Raw genomic sequence first — 18,097 nt, 5'->3', positions numbered from 1 at the left:
GCTGAAGTCAGGCTTTTTGTCACTGGAAGGAATAGACTTATCCTTAAAGGATAATTAGAAAAAATATTCATGACACTGACTTTTTTGGGGGCTCATTTTTATTGGTTTTAAGCCACAGCACTAGTTTTGGAGGGGTGTCTACATCAAGGAAGTAATCTTATCATGATTCGTGTGTTATCATGAAACCATCCTGACATTCCTGCCACTGACACTCCTCAAAGGGCTGTAGCCAGATGGAAGCAACCGTGCAGCAGTGAGGAAAAGTGTCAGAAAAGACGGCAAACACGTATTTTTTCTGAACTTTGACACTTCAATAATGACAGGTGGGGCACCTGAATACGGACACAAGAAAAAAAAAGAGCATTTCTCTAATATTGACTATTTTCCTTAAATGTGAATTTGCCACTTATTTCTTCAAATGCTGGTTACCAGTAAAATGATGATGATGATTTCAAGGACAAAAATAGAACTGAATCATCAACTGTCCAAAACAGTTCATCAGAGATTGGTTGAAGCTTGAACTAGGTTTGGATGAGAAGGATTGTAAGTTTGCAGTGGGATGGTAGGCAATCAATACAATAAGTAATGCGGTCATGCATCACTTAACAACGGGACACATTCTGAGAAATACATCTTTTGTTGAATTTGGCATTATGTAAACATCACTGTTGTGAGAACATCAGTTACAAAAACCTAGATGATATAGCCTACTGCACACCTAGGCTGTATGGTTTAGTCTATTGCTTGCAGGATACAAGCCTGTATAGCATGTTACTGTACAAAACAACAGGAAATTAAATCAGGCACAAGATAAAATGATGCAATCAAGAGATGCAATAAACACAAGTGTGTGGGGCTGCTGCCAGCATAATAGCATACTTTTTTACAGAAAAATTTTGTTTTTTATGTAGAAAGACTATACTCTAAAATAATGATAAAAAGTATATTATCATAAATAAACCAGTTACATAGTGTTTATTATTATTATCAAGATTGGTTACTGTAAATAATAGTACTTTTATACAACTGGCAGTGCAGGAGGTTTGTTTACATCAGCATCACCACAAAGACATAATTAGTGCATTGAGCTATGATGTCATGATGGTGACTATGACATCACTAGACTATAGGCTTTTTCCAGCTCTATTATAATATAATGAGACCACTGTCATATATGAGGTAAGGTGTTGATTAAAATGTCATTATGTGGCACATGACTGTACACTTTGCATTTTGGGGTATTTTTTAGTCCTGATTTGATTTTTAAATGATGATCATATTAATTTCCACCGATTATCCCTCATCTTTCTTTCTAGGATCAGTTGTTGAAACAAAGTAAGTTCGGCCAGACTTTTCTTATATCTACTAGAGAAATCATGACTTACTGATATTGAAAAGTGGCTGCTCAAGCAGAGACTCCATTTTCAAGTCCTATTGTACACAAGATAACATGACAATGTCTTCCCAAATAATGAGAGAAGATATGATATGTGTGACTTCCAGGACAAAGTGGTTCGGAAACAGGTACACTGTTTCCAGTCCAGTCTCTGTTTCCTCCCTGATCTGCTGGAGAGATGCCCACACCCAGGGCAGGCCTGAAGACAATGTTGGACATGGCAAAGCCTGCCCCAGCCCAGGTTCACGATTGACTGTTGAGCCTGCCTTTACTCACAGTGCTGACCAGAATACTCAAGCTGGACTGCTCCATATGTAGAAATTATGTGTTTGTTGTGTTAAGCAGCTAGTGTTCTTTCAAAAGTAGCTCTTTGTAAGGAGAACTTTTTACTCTGTCTGATGGACCATGCAAGAGGCCCAACCAGTATGATGTGTGGTCATTTTCTCTGTCCCTGGCTTTGGGTCTCACAGGCACATACATTCTCTCATGGTCAGTTTTCAGAGGAAACTGGATGAGAAGGATTGTAATTTGTTTTCTGCTCTCTGATACTCTGCTTGTGAATTTTGGCTGCTTTGACCTCCCTGAACTCTGAACTCTCTCAGCTCAGCAGGCCACCAGGCTTGACATTGGGCCCCTGCTCCCTGCACTGATGTCTAGAAGCTCTCTTTGAGTAAGCTGAGGCAATTGCTGACCTCATCCATTTTTTTTCCCTTCCCTTAGGGATGACTGTCCTGTGCTGCCTTGGCTATATTATCCAATGATAAAAATTTGGATTCTTATATTCACTTTGTTTTCTAGTTCCTTAAGACAGCAGGATAAGTCCAGTCTTTGTTACTCCCCCAGGGCTAAAAGTAGAGGTCTTTAACTAGTGCTCTTTCATAGTTTTCTTGACCAGGATCATCCTAAAAGCTTTATAATATGATCTGCCATTAAGATGATATATATGTGTACATTTTTCTTCTTTGTTGAAGTAGTGCCAGCCAGTCCATAGCATTCACGTGACTTCAGAAAAGTGCCCTTAGGATCACAGAGTGGCCATCCTTATACCCAAGAAGGGAGAGAGACTACTTGGAAGAGAGATCATTCTGGAATCGCTGAATGTAGCCTCTTAGAAAGGCAAGAGTAGGGTAGGTGGTACTGTCTATCCTAAGGAAAGAATGAACAGGACATTTTTGTATTTTGTGAGGGTAAACACAGTGCTCTCCCTTGGGGTATGTTAGCCATCTGGGCAGACAGGGCACCAGAGGTTCTGGATCGCAAACTGTGGGCACTTGAAGCTGGCCACCTGCAGAATTGCAGGAGTTTTTCCCTCTGGGTGGGACAGATGTTGCCTGATAAGTGAAGTCCTCACACACTGACACACTGTGCTCAGACCTGGGGGGTGGGAGTGAGGGTGTAAGGGCTCCATGAGTGAAAACCAAAGGAGAGGCAGCATTAGCCAGAGGATGACCCCTCCTTCATCACCAATTTGCAGATACAGCATTTGTAGGAAAGATCCACATTCTCAAACTGTATCTGCTGCCCAATTTTGAGCTGTTTCAGGTCTTTCCCTGCAAAGACCTCATTGAAATGAAGTGTTTGAGCTGTTTCTTTCTATTCATGCGCTGTTTTGGTGCCTGGGAACTGGTCTCCACAGTATCAATCCCTCCCATCTTGCATCTAGGAGGAGACAATCCTGGGATCCTGACTCCAAGGTGTTTCAATTCTCTATTTGTCTGAGAGCTTTGTTCTTCAGGTGATGGAAATAAACAAGTTTTAATAGGAAAGATCGTCGGTGATTCGATTGGGGGTCTTCCACGGGAGGTAGTTTTATTTTCAGATATGACTTGACTCAAGCAGATTCTACTCAGCTGCCAGGACCTATCTCCTGGTAAGTGCATCAAGAGAGGTCTGAGCCTAACTGGACCGCCCCCGACCCCTTTGAAACAGTAGTCATCAGCACTACAGGATGCTGAGTGTGAACTCGGGAGGGTCGGAGCACTCCGAGAGGCTGACAGGACTCCTGCTGTCTGAATTCCAGCTCGCCCCCTGCCCAGCCATAGGGCTCTCCACAGAACACTCCCTGAAGCCTGTTCTATTCTCCTTTATCTATGCTCCAGCTTGCCCTTCCTGTCTCAAGTTCTTTGCCCCATAGTGTCTGCACAATGCTGATTTCTCTTCCAGGAAAGCTTGCTCCAGCCTTCACCCCTCCTTTGCCTGATTAGCCTAGATTCGTACTTTTGGTCTCCATTTCAATGTTGTTTCCTCTAAGGGGCTTTTTCTGATCTCCAAGAGAATATTAGGTTTCTAATTTTTCTCTCAATTCACACTGTACCTTTCCTTTGTGACAATCATATTGCTTATTATAGACCAGACACTGTTCAAAGTGCTTTATATATATTAACTCACTTAATTCTAAGAAAACCCAATGTCATTGGTACTACAGAATTTGTCTATTCATCAGAAACAGTTATTGGTTAACTAGTTCCCTGCTGGAGAGTAAACATCCTGAAATTATCTTGCTCATATCCTAAGCTACTAGAACATAGTAGGTCCTCTCTGAATGGGGGAGGAATAAATGACAAACCATAACACTGTTTTCTAACTGTCGTCCTTTTTAATAGGAATGTTCGTCATGGACAGAGTTCATTCATATGTCCTGTTCCTATAGTCTGTTTCTGTATCCGTATTTGTCCCTATATCTATAGAGCTTAGCATGGGGACTAAAGCACAGAAGATGCTAAACATCTGTCCCTTGGGTGGGTGAATATACAATTGTCTTAAATAGATCTTAAAATAGCACATGCTTTTCCTTTTGACTATGAAGGAATGAACCCACTACCTCTCAGCCCTTTGCTATAATTCTTCACTTGATTTGCTTTCATTTTTTCATTCGTTTCCTCCTGCCTGGCATCTCAGTGTTTTTTTCTTCCCCACTGTGTGCACATTGTTGCAGGCAGTCTGGCAGGAGGGACTTAGATCAGATAGGAGGAGGCATCTTCATGCTGTCGGGCTGTCATAGCTGGGAGGCTGGGGGTACTCCAGAGAACAAGCTCAGTCCCTGTCAGAGACAAGGAATTGAGCTATAGGACCACTGAAAACCTTCTCAAGGGCTGATCTATGACTTCATATGGAAAAAAGTCAATCCCTTATTTTGTCTTATAGGTCTGTATACGAAACAGCAAGTGATCATATTGAACTCAAAGCCCCGCATGGATAGGTGCTATTAATAGACATTCATTAAATACCCCAAACATTTTAGACATTGTACCAAAACAAAGAATTAGGTAAGGTCTGTGCTATGATATGGGCTCTTCCCAGGGAGCAGAGAAACTAAATTCATTGAGTCGATGAAAAAAAAATCACAGGTAAAGAAACATAAATGCAGTCAGGGTTCTGACCCTTTTGAAAGAATCTCTTACATGTTTCCTTTATATGTCATGATTTTATATATAGAATGTGGCACTCACCATCCTAAAAGGATTTGTAAGCTATTGCCCCAAACCCTTGCAGACAGAAAAATTATAATGGGCCATTTCATTTGACCTTCCTGAATCTTGGTTTCTTTATTTGAAAATGAGACAGAAGCAGTTAATTCTCAGAATGGGGTTTATAGGCAGACGGCACTCACCTACATGATTATACCAGCCACTCAAATATGGAAATGATTCCATACTGACTGGTACATAGCCCTTGCTGCAAATCTCCTGAATGTCCCTGTCCTATTTGAATACCCCAACCACCCTGCCTTGGAGCATACTGGACCTTTCCATAATAGAGGTATGTATAGATCATTCAGAGATTTTGCAAGAAGCAGGCAGCATACCCCAAAGGGAAATTGAAAAGAGATTAACAGAGGGCTCAAAAATAATGATGTATTTGGGATTAAAGAAAACCATTAAGGGATAGTGAGACAACCCAGGTCTAGCAATGGCGAGAAGCGCTGCTCTCGCTTAACTTGAAAGATAAAGGGCATGCAGTTGTTAGGTATGCAGAATTGGGTTAGGTCTATAGCCCTGGAGAGAGCCAACTGATGGAAGCTGAAGCCTTTGTGGAGAGACATAGCCACTGCCAACTTCAGGCTAGTAAGGAAAGCCCAGGAGGAAAACATGCCCAAATTCTCTTTCTTCTCCTTCTGATCACCTGCTGGTGGCTGCCATGAGCCAAATCCAGCCTTTAGCTAGAAAACAAGGGGACTTAATAGAGGCTGGAAGTGAAGGCTAGCTTGCTGTGTACAAAGCAGGGCAGACAAGGAAAGTGGTTTGGAGGGCCACCAGGAAGATATTCAACACGAAGCATTTAAAGCTTGCAAAGCAGGAGTTCTCCAGGCCGGCTCCTATAGGACCGGAGTATGTCCTGATCCATTGATGTGCCTGCCATACCAACTGTAAATGATTTGTTTCTACCCTGGCACTAGGTTCTTGTTAAAACATCAGGTATCAGAATATAACTTTGCCCCTTTTCTCTTTGTATTAGTTTTCATTACATTTTCCACCCAATTAAAACTTAGTACTCTAGTGGAAAAGAGAGTCAAGTTCAGCCTAAGGAGGAGAATGGGAAATAACTCTTCCAGCTCTTAAGGTAACAAGTCTTAGAAAAAATGGACACTTGGACAGTGACCCATAATGAGAGCCAACTCAGCCCCAGGGCTAATGTTCTACCTGCACGTTTGCAGTCAAAGCTTTACAGCAATAAGCTGAGTGCATTTGTCTATGATGTGTCCTTTATCTATGATCTTTGCTGATGTGCATTTGAGGAAGGCAGACACTGATCATTATGGAGGGCTCGGCCATCTCTTACTAACTCTTTCTACTAGAGAAAGATCTCATTGCTCCACTCATTTCCACCATGGAGTTCCCCTCATGTACTTCCCTGTGGGAAGGCCTTACCTTCTTGCTGCCCAAATCATGTCTCCCTGGCACCTCCTCAAGTCATATTCCATGGCTTACCCTGGCCTTTCCAACCATCCTTCTACCTCGTCTCCTTTAAATACTTGCTGTTATGAGACTGTGCAAGGCCATATGGCAGGTCCTCACATTTTATTTTATTTTTTTAGTAAATGTCTGTTCTGTGTATCAGTGCCGTAGTGAGGAGGCCATCCTGAGGCACTGTGAGCAGATCTTCCTGAATTCCCCAACTCAGAGGCACAGAACTGTGTCCGTGGTAGGGGCTCCCAAAGAAAAACGAGCCTGCCGACTGACTCTTCTGGGATCCTCTGGTTCAAAATCACCTAAATACTAGATGTCAAGAGTTTGCCCTCTTACGACCAGGATCTGAAAATCTCCTGATGAGGAAGAAACCATTTCTCTTCACAGGTATTTTTTTGCTGGATGAGGAAGGTAGAAGATGTTTAGGAGCAGAATCTGTCTCTTCCACACAGCTCACCCCTCCCCAACAAAGGACACATGGTGTCCGGGGAACTGAAGATACCTTGAGGACACTCTCATGTCACAATACCCAAACACAATTTGCTCACCCTTGTGGTTTGCAGTATTTCTTGTGGTGTCCCCCGCTGCTAGGGAAACGTGTCTGGAGGAACTGTGATTTTCTATGCTTATTGCCTTTTCAATATTAGGTGGATGGAACTCTGACCCTTAAAAAGCAGCTTAAAGCCTAGAGGAGCTCTCATGTCAGTTTCAGTTTAACCAGGTATTGCTTTTACTCTGTCAGTTGCCTCCCTGAGACTTCCTTTGCTTAGCAACAGCCTCAGCTTTTCATAACAGCTTCTCCCTGAGCCTCAGCAGCAACTCTGGAGTTGCCAGCAGGGTGAAAGCCTCTTGGATTTAAATGGAATGGAAGGTAAAAACTCCCAGTTTGTGGGCTCCTGGAAGGCTTTGAAGCCTCTGGCATTACAGCTCTGTTTAATGGCTGGGCTGCTAATTTGGTTTTACATAAAGGGCCAGTACACACATTATATCCATGGGTTTAGCCACCTGTCTTGCTGGAAGTGGGACAGTGCAGGGTTGAACACAGAGGCTGGACTCAGCCATGCACCTTGTCCTAGGACTATCCAACTCACCAGGAAATCTCATCTAGGAAATTCATCTTAGCAGTAGGAGGAATCTGAGAACACGTTTTTGAGTTACTAAGAGAGGAGAAGTAGGCAAAAGATTACACAATATATTCTTACTCTTGAGTTTTGGTTCCTTAGAGATCTTCAAGTTATTTCTAGAAAATTTCTAAAGCCCCAAAGCTTTGCAAAGCCCCTGAGTTGGCATGGAATCTCTGGGCAGGAGGCAACATCTACACTTGGATGGTGAGTGAGTCTTAACATCTATGTTGCAGAGAGACGCAGAGATGCAGCATGAAGCCATGTGGGCTGTTCACTACACAGCTCCATAGCATCTTCCTCACATACAATAGAGATAAGGACACCCCTTAAACATGTACAGGGAAGCATGCCTATGTTGATAGTGCCCAGGTGGAAGGTTTAATCTGCTATGAAGTCTTGAGTGTTTCCCAACCTTGTATATGCCATAGCACACATAGGACATGTGCTATACTAGGATACTAGGATACATGGACAAAGCTGTTAACAATGAGATACTTGGGTTCAGGCATTTCAGCTGTCCAGGGCCCTGCTCTGTTGATTTTCTCTAACCCAATCTTTGTATGTCAGGAGCCATGGAACTGATGTTAGTAAGCTCTAGTCTGCAGATGCAGGCTCATTACCACTTAGAAAAGCACTTCAGAATTTGCTGAAACTCTTGACCCAGTGTCTCCTAGGCTAATTCATGACTTTAGATCTATCTAAAGTAGTTATTTCAGAGCCCCGAGAGTATTCATAGAGAGAATTAAGAAGGTGCAGAGTGTGAAAGGCAGTGTCTCTTTTTACATAGTTATGGAGAGCTTTAAAGAGGATTAGATGAGATATAGTATGGGAAAGTATTTCTTAAATTTCTTAATTTTTATTTTTAATACCATTACTGGTGCATGATTGCTTAGGTAGATATTCCTCATTCATTGATCATGCTGCTGTAAAACCCCAAATGTCCAATCAAAATAATCTACATAAAGTAATAAATAAAATACATGCAAACAAAGAGAAAGGCAAGTGCCATATCTACCTGGTGGGGATATTTTTTTTCTCCTAACACAAAAGCATCGAGCTGTATTTAGAAGTGTATGGCTCACAGAAAATAATAATAATGATTAAAATTAAGACCATTTGTTCAAACCACATAGAATTAGGTAAAATGGGGTAAATTAAGAATCTCACAATAGTAGTTCAGAAGAATTATTTGAGTGAGCAAATATTTAATAGTCATTAAAAATGTTAAACAAAGAGTGGGTTACTCTAATGCAATGTTCTCTTTGGTTCTTTGGTTATATAAGTAAAAAATATAGTAAATTGAAGTAAAAAAATAATTGATGGGAATAAGAATAGTTATATAAGTCTCTACTGACTTTTTCCAAATATTCAGTTCCGTCATGTATGTGTTGCTCCCCTGGATACAAAGACTAAAGCAAAGATGCTCTGGGCATCTCCACTGACCTCCTAGTCCCATCTGTTCATTCAACAAATACTGTATTTCACCAACTCTAAGAGCCATCAGTTGTAAGGCATGCCATTATTCTATGTACCACAAGGGAAAACTAATGCCAATTAATCCAAGATATGTCATTAATTTCAAGACACAGCAACTTCGAAGATTTTTATGTGAAAAAAAAATGTGCATCTTAGAATTGAATAAAAATGGCATTCATTAAGGTAGTGCATAGCTCCAAGAATGAGCTTGCAGATTCCAGGGACAGACCCCCCCCCGCCCCGGTTAACATCCTGGCTTCCCCTCTAGTGACTTTGAGTGTTTCGTGCCTGATATAGGAATCTGTAAATTAGAGTTAGAGAAGTCCCTACCCCAAGGGAGAGAGTTGTCTGCATTAATGAAATTAAAATGAGTCAAAAGCTACAAATGAGTTGTGGAATAATAGATTTTGTGTGTTCACTTATTTGTTTCTTAATATCACTCCAGCAGCTGTGTGGAGAATGTAGGAAACAGGGAGGCCAGTTCGGGACTGTTATGAAATAGTTAGGGGACTAGCGTAGCAATAATGGAGACTTGGAGGAAGGTGGTAACAAAATCTGAGAGAACTGGACATGTGCAAGATCCATAGTGGAAATGATACAATTTTTTTGATAGATTACATGTGGGTGATGAGGAAGAGAAAGTCAGGGATACGTCCTAGGTTTTTGTTTGAGCTGTTTGATGGTGCCATTTATGGAGATAAAGAAAATTGGAATAATCACATGTTCTGTTTTGGAGTTATTTATTTTGGGAGATCACCTGGGGAGTTGGTTTAGAAGACACATTCCATGGTCCTCTCCATGGAAAGTCTAATTTAATAGATTTCTCATCAGAGATTCCAATATATGCATTCAGATTGGAGAATATCATGTGTAAATGTATGTATAAGATAAATTGACAGTTATACTCATTTGCATTCAAATTATATATATATATTTCTTGTACCTGAAAAAAAACCATAGTAATCTGAAATTTTATATATATCTCAGAAGAATGAAGTTGTATATGAAAGTTTTCTCTGTAATGGTGGTCTTCCCTCTGGCTTTAGGGCTTTTGTAGCTGCAGTTACCATGTCCTTATTCCCTCCTTCCTCCAGCCTACACAGGTAACTCCTCATCCTTAGTGGATCAACTCCAATCTTACCTCATCGAGGAATCTTCTTGGACTCCCGAGAGCTCTTCATGTTACATGTGTTCATAGCACTCTATACAGAGCACATTTATATATTTATAGTGTGTGTGTGCTTGTGCATGTGAGAAAAAGAGAGAGAGAAATTATTTTATTACTTACACCCTTATCCACAAACTGGAAATATCTAAGGAGCAGGAACCATTTTTGTGTTGTTTTATTTACCATTTTATCTCCAGCACCTAATACAGTGTCTGGAATGTATTAGGTCTTCAATAAATAATGGGGTACAAATGAATACATGTAATTTCTTATTCAGTTCCAAGTGTAATTATTTTTCTCTTGATTGGTGGCTGTTCATTGATTTCTAGAAGGGTATTCGTTTACCCTTACAAACAAATGAAAGAGAAAGAAAACAATATGATTAAGAATATAAGAAAAATAATTGGTCTGACAAAAGTCCTTACATAAACTTAAATGTCAGCAATAACGAAAATCTATCGAACCTCCTTTTCAAATCTTTGTGGAGTCGTACTCTTCCAAAAAGGTATTTTAAAGTGCTCATAAGATGTTAGTGTTGAATGAGAACTTTTGGTAAAACTATATTGAGTACTTTTCATGAAAGGAACCATTATCCACTAGGAAACTGGAGTTTAATATGTCCTACTGCTTCCCTTAAGGCAACACAGCCCAACTTTATTGAGATATAATTTACATGTAATATTGTTTAATTTTAAGGTGTTCAATACGATAATGTGAGACACTTATATATTACAAATGATGACTACAGTTTTGTTGGTTAACACCTCCATCATTTCACATTATTATTATTTCTTTTTTTGTGGTAAAACATTTAGGATCTAGTCTTCTAGCAACTTCCAAGTATATAAGACAGTATTGTTAACTATAGTCACCATGCCGTACATTAGATCCTCAGAACTCATTTAGGGTACTTGAAGGGAACTTGAAAGTTTGTACCCTTTGACCAACATCCCATTTCCCTCACTCTCCATCCCCTGGAAACCACCCTAAGTTTCTATGAGTTCAGCTTTGTTAGATTCTACATATAAATGAAATTGAACAGTATTTATCTTTCTCTGTCTGGCTTATTTCATTTAGCATAATGCCCTCAAGCTTTATCTATGATGCCACAAATGATAAGATTTCCTTCTTTTTCATGGCTGAATAGTATTACATTGTATACGTATGTATGCATGCATGCATGTATGTATATGTGTGTGTATAAATATACACATCATATCTTCTTTATATATTTATTCATAGATAGATACTTAGATTGTTTACATGTTTTGGCTATTGTGAATAATGCTACAAAGAACATGAGAAAGAAGATATCTCTTTGAGATTCTAATTTCATTTATTTTGAAATGAAATTGCTGGATTATATGGTATTTCTATTTTTAATGTTTTTTTGAGGAAACTCCATACTGTTTTCCATAGTAACTGTGTCAATTTATATTTCCACCAACAGTGTCCAGATGTTCCCTTCTCTCCATATCTTTGCCAATATTTATTCTTTCTTATCCCTTTGATAACAATCATTCCAACATGTATGAAGTGATACGTCATTGTGGTTTTGATTTTCATTTCCTTGATGGTTATAGATGTTGAACACATTTTTATGTATTTGTATTTTTTTTTTTGGAATGTTTATTCAGTTCCTCTGCCTATTTTTTAAACAGAATATTTTTTTTGCTATCAAGTTATATGAGTTTCTTGTATATTTGTGATATTAACCCCTTCTCAGATATATGGTTTGAACATATTTTCTCATATTTTGTAGGTTCCCTTTTTATTTTGTTGATTGTTTCTTTTGCTATCCAAGTTTTTAGCTTTTGTATGTAGTCTCATTTATTTATTTTTGCTTTTGTTGTTTTTGCTCTTGGTGTCATCTCCAAAAAAATCATTGCCACGACCAATGTGAAGGAGATTTTTCCATACATTTTCTTCTAGGTTTATGGTTTCAGATCATATGTTAAGTCTTTAATCCATTTCAAATCAGTTTTTTTGAGTGTTGTAAGATATTGCTCCAATTTTATTTTTTGCATGTAGATAATACAGTTTTCCCAACATTATTTATTGAAGAGACTATCCTTTCCTACTGGATATTCTTGGCTTCTTTGTCAAATACTAGTAGATGTGAAGGTTTATTTCTGGGATCTCAATTCCATGGTCTATGTGTCTATTTTTTAAGCCAACATCACACTATTTTGAATATCATGCTTTGTAATATAATTTAAAGTCAGGAAGTGTGATGCCTTCAGCTTTGTTCTTTCTCAAGATTGTTTTGGCTATTTGGGGTCTTTTGGGGTTCTGTATAAATTTTAGGATTGCTTTTTAAATTTCTGTGAAAAATGTCATTGGAATTTTGATAGGAATTTAATTGAATCTATAGTATGGACATTTTAACAATATTCTTCCAATCCATGAACACAGGATAGCTTTCCACTTATGTGATCCTTCTTCAATATCTTTCATCAAAGTCTTATAGTTTTCAATGTACATATATTTCACCTTATTGGTTAAATTCATTTCTAAATATTTTATTTTTTATGCTATTGTGAATGGTAATGTTTCCTTGATTACTTTTTCATATATATTGTTGTTAGTGTATAGAAACACAACTAATCTATATGTTGAATTTTTATCTTCCAAATTTACTGAATTTGCTGATTCGGTCTAACAGATTTTTTGGTGGAGTCTTTAGGATTTTCCATATATTAGATCATACAATCTGCAAAGACAATTTTGCTTTTTCCTTTCCTATTTAGATCTATTTTATTTTTTTTTTCATTTATTTACCTGATTGCATTGGCTAAGACTTCCAGTACTTTGTTAACAAGGATGGTGAGAGGCACACTCTTTTCTTGTTTCTGATCTTAGAGGAAAAGCTCGAAAGCTTGGACCATTCAATATGATGTTAGCTGTGGGCTTCTCATGTATGGCTTTTATTACTTTAAGATATATTCAATATATCCAATTTGTTGAGAGTTTTTATCATGAAAGAACACTATATTTTGTCATTTATTTTCCATCTATTGAGAGTATTATATTATTTTCATCTTTCATTTTACTGTTTGGTATATCATATTTAATGATTTTCATATATCAAACCATACTTTTATCCCAGGGATAAATCACACTGGATCGTGGTGTATGATCTTTTTAATGTGCTGTTGAATTTGGTTTGCTATTTTTTTTTTTTTTGAGAATAGTTTTGGATTCAGTCTCCTTTTCATTTTTTATTTTATGTATTTGAGTCTTCTGTCATTTTTCCTTATTTTAGCTAAAGGTTCACCAATTTGTTTATCTTTAAAAAAAAACAGCTTAATTTTGCAATTTTTTTTTTCTATCGCTTTTCTGGACTCTATGTCATTTATTTCTACTCTGATCTTTATTATTTCCTTCCTTATGCTAACTTTGGATTTAGTGTTTGTTTGTTTTTTTCTCCTAGTTCCTTGATGTGTAAAGTTAGGTTGTTTTTTTGAGATCATTTATTTTTCTTAATGCAGGCATTTATCACTATAAACTTCCTTCTTAGAACAGCTTTTGCTGTACCCCATAAATTTTGGTAAATTGTGTTTCCATTCTTGTTTGTTTCAAGATATTTTAAAATTTCTCTTTTGAGTTTATCTTTGACCCATTGGTTGTTCAGGAGTAATGTTTAACTTGCACATAGTTGAGTATTTTCCAGCTTTTCTCCCATAATTGATTTTTAGTTTTGTATGTTGTGTTCACGAAAGATATTTGATATGATTTTAATCCTCCTACATGTGGTAAGACTTATTTTACGACCTATCATATGACCTATCTGGGAGAATGTTCCATGTGCATTTGAAAAGAATGTGTTTCCTGCTGCTGTTGGCTGGAATGTCTGTATATATCTATTAGTTCAATTTGGCTAAAGTACAGTTCAAGTCCAACATTTTATTATTAATTTTCTGTCTGGATGATATTAACATTGTTGAAAATGGGGATATTGAAGACCCCTACTATCATTGGATAGTTTCCTAATTCTCCCTCCAGATCTATTACCATTTATTAACTATATTTAGATCCTCTGATGTTGGGTCTCTATATATTTATGATTGTTATATCCTCTTAATAAATTGACCTCTTTGTCATTATATAATGACCATCTTTGTTATTGTTATCGTTTTTGGCTTTAGTCTATTTTGACTAATAGAAGTATAGCTACCCTTGTTCTCTTTGGTTTTCACTTGCATGGATTATCTTTTTCCATCCCTTCACTTTGATCCTATTTATGTACTTAAAGCTGAAGTGAGTTTCTTGTAGGCAACATATAGTTGGCTCTTGTTTTTATATACATCCAGCCACTCTATGCCTTTTAATTTTAAAAATTTAATCCATTTACATTGAGTGATTATTGATAGGTAAGGCCTTACTAATGCAATCTTATTGTTTTCTGACATTTTTATAGTTTGCTTATTTCTTTCTACCTCTCTTAGTGCCTTCTCTGTAAATTGATGACTTTATGTAGTGATATAATTTGATTCCCTTTTCTTTATCTTTCATGTATCTATATAGGTTTTTCTTTGTGGTTGCCATGAGGCTTACATAAAACATCTAATAGATATAACCTATTTTATGCTAACAACTTAAGTTTTAATACATGCAAAATCTCTACCTTTTTACTCACCCTTTTATATTTTTAATGTCATAATTTAATTCTTCTTATACTGTAAGTTCATTAACATATTATATTACTGCAGTTAATTTTAGACTCTTGCTCTTAAACTTTATACTAGAGTTAAGTGGTTAACATACTGCCATATAACAATATTAGGGTGTTCTGAATTTGATTATATACTTACTCTTACCAGTGCTTTGTATATTTTATATATTTTCATGTTATTAATTAGTGTCCTTTTATTTCAGCTCGATGAGTCTAGTAAGGCAAGTCTAGTGGTGCTTAACTCTCTCAGTTTGTATTTGTCTTGGAAAGTCTTTATCTCTCTTTCATTTATGAAGGACAGCTTTGCCAAATAGAGAATTCTTTGCTGTAGCTTTTTTTTTTTTTTCCTTTTATCACTTTGAATATAGCATCCCTCTCTCTTGGCCTACAAAGTTTCTGCTAGGAAATTCACCTATAACCTTAGGGAATTTCCCTTGTAAATTATAAGTATCTTTTTCTATCTGCTTTTAAGATTCTTTGTGTATGATTTTGACAGTTTTATTGTAATGTGTCTTGGAAAAGTTCTCTTTAAGTTGCATTTGTTTGGTGACCTGTGAGCTTCATGAACATGAATAGCCAAATCTCTCAACAGATTTGGGGAGTCCTGCACCATTATTTATTTAAATAAGTTTTCTGTCCTCTTCTCCTTCTGAGACACCAGTAATTTGCTTCTTTGGATGGTATTCCATAGATCACGTAGACTTTCTTTACTCGAATTCATTCTTTTTTTCCTCTGTTCCCCTCTGGGTAATTTCAAAGGTCCTGTCTTCTAATTCATGAATTCTTTTGCTTGATTCATTTTGATGTTGATGGCTTCTATTGCATTTTTATTTCATTCATTGTATTCTTAAGAATTTCTTTTGGTTCTTTTTAATGATTTTAACTGTTTGGTAAACTTTTCACTTTGTTTATATATTGTTTTCCTCATTTTGTTGACTTGTCTTTCTGAATTCTATTGTAGCTTACTGAGCATCTTTAAAATAGATATTTTGAATTATTTATCAGAATTGATTTTTTTTTTTTTATCAAAATCAGAGAACTCCATGTCTTTGGGGTAGGTTACTGAAACGTTATTGTGATCCTTTGTTTGTGTCATGTTTCCTTAAAATTTTTGAATGTACCTTGAAGTCTTACATTGTTCTCTTCATATTTGCAGTAGTAGTCACCCTTACAGTCTTTACTAAATTGCTTTAAGAGAGAAATACCTTCCATCAGCTTTGCTAGGAATTCTGAGGTGCTATAATTGCTTCACGCTTCTTGGTCTCTCGCTTGTAACAGAATTCATAAACTTGTATGCCTTCTCTTGATCCTGTAATGTACCAGGACAATTGCTTGCACCTCCATTTTGCTTTACCAAGAGTAACACTAAAGATCAAGTTTGTGGATTCTCCCTGGCCTTCAGATTTGTCCTAGCTTTCTGTGCTTGCTCACTAGCCATTTACCAAAGCTCACTCTCGCCAGTGTCAGGAGCATGCATAGAGAGCTGGTCATAGGATGTGTGGGCATGTGGGGGTGAGGCATACAAAATGCTGGGGAGAGGCCATAGGCCAGTTGAGGGGATCCATGGGTGAGATGTCATCAGCATTTCATTAATGGAGATTGCAGCCAGTTTGTAAGATTCTTGTCCCTTTTAGTGCCCTCTTAGAGTGCTATCTGTTACTTTCCTAACATCTCCCAGCCTTCCAGTCATATGGCTTATGGTTTAGTATTCTAGATGGATGAGAGTGAAATGGGCCCCTTGGCAATGTTCCACATACCAGGGGAAGATGAGCGCCTATTCACACCCTCTTAATCTTCCCTACAGGAGAAATCATGGGCTGAGAAGGTCTCACTTGGCACTCAGCTGTGCTGTCTTGGGGAAATGAGTTACATGGGTAAAGTCAAATTGTTGCTCTTTCCTTCTCCAAGGCATCCAAACTAACATTTTTAGCTCTAATACTTTGCTGGTACTTCTCTGCTAGAAATCTGGACTTTGCAAAAGCTCTCAAGTTTGTGGTTTATTGTTTAAGATGGTGCTCTCCAGGAGCTCCTGGACTGTGGTGAGATGGGCTGGAGCCAGTTTACAGCCACTGCAGGGTCCACAGCCAAGACTGAGGGCTGTATGCTTATTACCTGATGCGCAGGTGTACAAGATTACTCTTGGTCCCTTGGCATATGCTACTAGATACCACAGTTCCCACAAAGGCACTTTTGCTTGTGAATGGATGCCAAATGTTGAAGGGGGTAAGAACAAGGACATCTGATTAGTCATGTTGCTGACATTACTCCTTAAGGAACTTTTGAAGTAATGGAACCTGTTTTTTGCTTGTTTGTTTGTTTGTTGTTGGTATATGTTCTGTGTGGCTACTCAGGGTTACTCAACAGATGACTAAAACTGAAAACTGTGCCTGAGTCCAACCAATTATCCTAACTCAAGTTAACCAAGTTGCTTGGATCTGTTGATGCAACATGTAGCATAAAACTGTCTCAAATGTCAATGAAGCCCTAGAAAATGGCTAGTGTATAGTTCAGGGCACTGCCTATCTAATGTAAGGTATTAGTAGTGCATCTTCCAAGGTATTAATGCAACCGGATCAAATTTCTTTCTGCTAAGTCAAAAAGTTACCCTCTAAACACCTAGTATAAACAAAGGGGTATGACAACAACCTTGTGAAATTGAATTTTTTTTTCAACTTGGTTTTTCTTGGATATCTTGTTTTTTAGGTTATCAGTGCAAAGATAGGCTGTACTGGAGGAAGGGAATGGGGAAGAAAAAAGGAGATAAAGGGAAATGTACAGAAAAAAATGTGAATAAAGAAGACATGGATGAACTAGGTTAGTGGGTTATTTAGTCAGAAAGTCTTTCTCATTGATATTTCAGAGATGTGCCTTAACACTACTGTGTTTGTTAATGAAAATAGCCTCTGCTTCTACTCAGAAATTTCAACTTGATTCCCATTGTTCTGGAGCACAGATTATTTTATGTCATGGATTCTATTTGAATGATTATAGTTTTATATTTTTGACAAGCAATGATGAGACATTAATATAGATGCTCCTAGTGTGTCAATATTTGGAAGAAAGATGCTATATGTAGCTGAGAAAAAAAGACATGCATTAATGCAAGAAAATTATCAGGAGGTAGGGTGTCTAAAGTATTTGTAAAACAGTGGTGTTGAAGTATGTGAGAGAAGTGGCAGCAACATGTTGTAATGAATTTATTGCCCTTGTCCTGCTGTGATAGAGGGCAATTACTCCTGATGAGTGAATTACACCATGGAATATTGATTTTCTTGTTCAGAACTAGGGCTGGGCCAATGGTTTGCCTGACCCTCTGATGCACATGCTGTGCTGGTGTTGGCTCAATCAAAT

The sequence above is a fragment of the Pteropus medius genome, unplaced genomic scaffold (genome assembly GCF_902729225.1).
Source record: "Pteropus medius unplaced genomic scaffold, Ma_sr-lr_union100, whole genome shotgun sequence".
NCBI lineage: Eukaryota > Metazoa > Chordata > Mammalia > Chiroptera > Pteropodidae > Pteropus > Pteropus medius.
The sequence above is the reverse complement of the archived record's forward strand: the minus strand, read 5'-3'. Positions refer to the sequence as shown.